This window comes from Branchiostoma belcheri, unplaced genomic scaffold (genome assembly GCF_001625305.1).
Source record: "Branchiostoma belcheri isolate BF01 breed outbred unplaced genomic scaffold, Haploidv18h27 scaffold117, whole genome shotgun sequence".
Classification (NCBI taxonomy): domain Eukaryota; kingdom Metazoa; phylum Chordata; class Leptocardii; order Amphioxiformes; family Branchiostomatidae; genus Branchiostoma; species Branchiostoma belcheri.
The window spans coordinates 762,592-767,700 of record NW_017802569.1 but is presented as its reverse complement, the minus strand read 5'-3'; positions in this window follow the sequence as shown (position 1 = coordinate 767,700).

Here is a 5,109-nt window from a genome sequence, read left to right as displayed (position 1 = left end):
CCCATGTCAAAAAAAGCCCGGTCTAGGTAGGGTTAACGTTTAACAGGACTTGATCTCCTTGTTTTTTCCTGTCCTGATTCTTTTCCATAAATGACATCAACAAACCTGCCCTTTGTCATAACCTAATAATTATACATCCGGTAGCATGATTTTGATATTTGTGTGGAATTACTGGTACATATCCTGTTTTTCACGTTGGCAGAAAAAATATCTTGTGTGTAACTGTTTCACGTTTGTCCAGAAACTCTAGATTCGCTTAAAAGTATTAACTTATTAACTTCGCTTATAAAGTATTTATACTTATAATACTCAAAAGCATTAAGTATTAACTGGGTGGTTTGTAGACAGACGGTGGTCATTGAAGTCGGATCGAGTTCTTCCCTTCTACCCAAAACATGATATAAAGGACAGTTAAAAACCTCACTAAATCTAATGCCAGGCCGGAAAAAGCAAGTCTGCTTGGTTTATAATCATTACGTGAGCGTTCTATTTAAACCAGATGATGCTCAAACTTTGTCCATGGATTACGGATGTGAGGTGGGATGTGCTATTTAATTCCAAATGGCACAAAAAACATACTAATGGTAACGTACATACTAACATGGTAAAATACATACTATACTAGTCACTTGAAGTTTTTTTTTTTTATTCCAACATGTAATCACCAGACGTGGTGACGACACACTCAAGTTTTGCCAACTTATATTAATGCCGCCACCAACACAGGGGACAAATACATGACAGGACAATACTCATTTACACCTGAGCTAAGTGAGGAAAGCCGTATAAAGTGCCTTTCCTAAGGGCACAGGATCGGTGGCATGTCAGGACTCGAACCCGGGACTCTAAGTTCCGAGTCGCGTACTCTGCCGCTACGCCACACGACCCCACACACACTTGGGTTCTTGAAGTTTGTTTCAATCATGTTGACTGAGAAATTGGGTCTATCAGTGTACGGGCATCTAAACGTGGATAAGCATCTTGTATACTTAAGACAATCTCTGGTATAATTTTCATCTGCATGCCATCTGATCAGACCGTTAACCGGTACCGTCAGCTCCAGCTCGGCCAGGCGGCTGGAAGCTGTTTGTACAGCCGCCGGTGTTTGTTGAGTAAGCCGTGGGCAGCAGCTCGCTGTAACGGGAACCGTTCATCAGCTTCACACGTGCAGGAGAATAAACTGTGTGACTTACCGTCAGCAGGATTTGTAGATTGAGATAAATGCAGCAGTTAAACATGAAATGAGGAAAGACTGGAGTCAGTGCCAACAGTGGCAGTTAATACTACGGATTCCAGACGGTTTTTTTGGTTCAACTAACCATATAATGGTTTTAGTTTTCTTAAAAAACGATTTCAATTAATTCTGGTGTACGGCACATCAAGTTCTTCTTGGCTTGGCTTTGAGGGCGGTTATTGTCCGTGGAGTCTAGCATGGTCCTTACATTCCAACATGCTAGTCTGAGTCCTGTCATACCTTTATGGGCAGGTATGGAGCCTCAAGTACTTCATAAATAAATTGATATAACTTACTTTTACGTGCTGCACAAGCCTCCGTTGCTATAGAAGTACATTTTCCTTAGCAACGGTTGCCATAGAAACACGCTAGCCATTTCAAAAGTCAGAAAAGAAACACTTTCCAGCTACTTGCGACAATCCCCAGGTTTGACATCACTTGGACAAGTATTACTCAAATTATGCTGTTTTATTCTCCTTTAATGGCCGGTTTGCTAAATTTGCATAAATTTGCATAAAGAGCCATAGAACCATGATGCCCCACCTGGACCATAGTACGACGTATCTAAATTGATCAGGGGATCCGGGACATTAAGGTATCATTATATGGTGCTGGCCAAATAAAGTATGTAAGGGGCTTTTTTTCAGGCTTCTCCTCCTGGACTAATGATATGACTTGTTCATTGAAACTTCCAAACGTTACAGCATTGCAGTAGCTCTTCACAGGGTCACTGAATTGCACTGATCTTTTACATAAGTTTGCTGTGACTACTAGAAACAGAAGTCACAATCCACATGAAATCACTCTAAAGTTACCACATGTAAAATATAACATGTTGGGTTAAAATATTACTTTTACATTATTCGAGTAGGATTCCAGAGACCAATATACTATTTATAGATTACCTACCTACCTACCTAGTCCCATGACCGACACTGGTCGTCGGGGGGACAAGGCAGACTTTGCAGCAGGAATTTATAGATTATAAAATAAAGAAAAATTATGAGGAACTAATGAATGATGTTGAATCGTATTAAACGGATATTACTTATAAATTGTGTAAATGAATCATTTGTTGATTGTGATTGAGATCTATCGAAGGATCCTATATAACCCGGGCTTAACCTGGTTTAAGGTCGGTCATTTTACCTCAGGCGGAGTAATACCTAAACTCGTCAACATGTGGAAAGAGTCATATGTCAACATGCCGGCCAGGACAAAAAACGACAGGCATGTCGAAAATGTATCACTCCTTAATACGTTATGCCAGGAGCTTGGTTCCAATCATTTTCGTTTACATTCCCATCTTTAAGACAAAGTCCCTTTGGAGAGAGAGAGGGAGAGAGAGGAAGAGAGAGGGAGAGAGAGGGAGAGAATCTGTGTGTGTGTGTGTGTGTGTGTCTGTCTGTGTGTGTGTGTGTGTGTGTGTGTGTGTGTGTATGAAAGAGAGAGAGAGAGAGAGAATCTGTGTGTGTGTGAATGTGTGTGTGTACATGTGTGTGTGTGAAAGAGAGAGAGAATCTCTGTGTGTGTGTGTGTGTGTGTGTGTGTGTGTGTGTGTGTGTGTGTATGAGAGAGAGAGAAAGAGAAAGAGAGAGAGAGCTCAATGACAAACGTCGTTCGAATATTGAGTCCAAGACAGATCACATTATAGGCAAAAACTGACATTTTCCCATCACAATTCAATGCTGCAATAGATTGAACTGATATCCCATTAATGCCCTCGACGTGCTGACAAAAACCTTTTACCGATGATGATGGTTGCCAGACTGGTTCCATTCATAGTGAGCGAGTTGAAATAACGTAATTTGGCTTGGTAGTCTTGTTTTAGTGTTGTTAACTCAGAATCAGAAGGTTCTTGGTTTGAATCCCTAGCAGGCCCCATTGTTATGTTCAAGGCACTTGACTCTTGAAAATGAGTACCTAGCTTCAGTTAGTGACGTTCCGAGCTAAAATGGGACTTAACGCCGAAGATCCCATTATTAATGAGAATTTTGATCACGTTAAAAACCCCACCATTCTTATCGAATGTTGTCCGGTGTGAATGGAATGGTTCAAACCTTAAAGTCTGATCTCAGGTTTAGCATCTTGAAGACCATCTGACATGGGTGTTATCCTATGTGATAATTTGTCGATTATGTGATAAAATGTGATGCAGTTGAAACTCATAAATGTTCACATTATGTCACATTTTCGCAGAATTTTGCGACAAATTCATATAATTTTCACATTTATGCACCTGGTACTGAGAGGTGATAGTCAATATTATGTCCATCTTTCCATAAATGTGAAAAAATAATAATCTTCATAAATGAATAAATGATCACGAGTGAGATAAAACATGTTAACAGTAAAATAAAAATAAAAACTACTGCCAGCGGCTATAAAATTTCTCACATCCTTTCAAATGAATCAGCAAGACCATGCCGTTAGTATAACTTATTTTGTGTTTAGTAAATCATTTCGCCCTGTTTACAAAATATTCCCAGCTACATTGTACAACGACGCCAGGCCGAGAGCCACATTGTACCAGGCCCCGATAGCGGATGTGATGGCTGTATGCCAGTTGGCGCTTTCTTTGTTCTGTGTTATGGCATGGTGCTTAAGTGGACCAATTCACCAGTTTCCCATCCCCAGAATGCAATGCGAAAATACGGGGGTAACCCTCATTTGCACTCACCAATTTCACACTTCCCATAATGCCTAGTAATGACGTACCTTCTATCGTTCCACCTTCTACCGAAGACTCTCCTACTCGGTAATGCATGCGACCGTGCGAGTAGGAGAGTCTTCGGTAAAAGGTAGAACGATAGAAGAGTCTTCGGTAGAAGGTAGAACGATAGAAGGTACGTCATTTTCTCTAATTCCAACAAAAATGCAATTATGGCATGTGCTTTATACTAGATAGATAATTCAAAACAATAGTTGACCAGTTTGTCGATAGAATTTGTTGGAAATATTACATCGAGGAGGGATAGTCATTACCTTCGCCAAGAAGGTTATGTTTTCAGGGGCGTTCGTGTATGTGTGTGTGTGTGTGTGTGTCTGTCTGTAAACACGATAACTTGAAAAGGCCTTGATGGATTGTCTTGATACTTGGTAGGTGGGTAGGTCTTGATGAGACCTCAAAATGATTAGATTTTGGACCCCCTAGCGGCTCGTTATGGTACTGCAGCTGAACTTCCGGTTTTGATATCTCATGATCTAGACATGCTATGGTGATGAAATTTGGATGGTAGGTAGCTCTTGTAATGGGGAAGAAGTGACGTGAGTTTAGGCCCCCTAGCGGCTTGCTCTGGAACTACAGGGATATATTCTTGAAAATATTCAAAAGGGGATAACTCAAGAACCAGTTGACGGATCGTCGTGATTTTTGGTATGTAGGTAGCTTACGTAATGCTTAATATAATTATGTGACAATCATGCAAATATGGATGTAATTTGCATGATTTATGGGGAAATTTTATAAATCAGCTGCATTCCATGATAGGAGAATTGAAGCTTGTGACATTGGTAATTGACAACGAGAGAAACACAGGAAGATAATGATTATGTTAATAATGACTTAATTTGCATAATTAATGAGAAAATTTTATAATTATGTAATGATAACTGCCTGGAATTTCATACTTGTGGTATTTGAAAGTTAAATTGAGGCGAACATCATTAAACATAATTTATTCAAATCAGGACCTCATTTGCATAATTTATTAGGAAATGCTAGAATGCATTGTTTGTTAATATAAGACTTTTGGTTGAGATTATGATAAAATGATATAATTAATGAAAATTAGGTTGCTATTTCTTAAATCAGGGGGGAATAATCTAATCTATAATTTGTCAGTCATAAAGATTAACATCATTTGGCGAAGGTA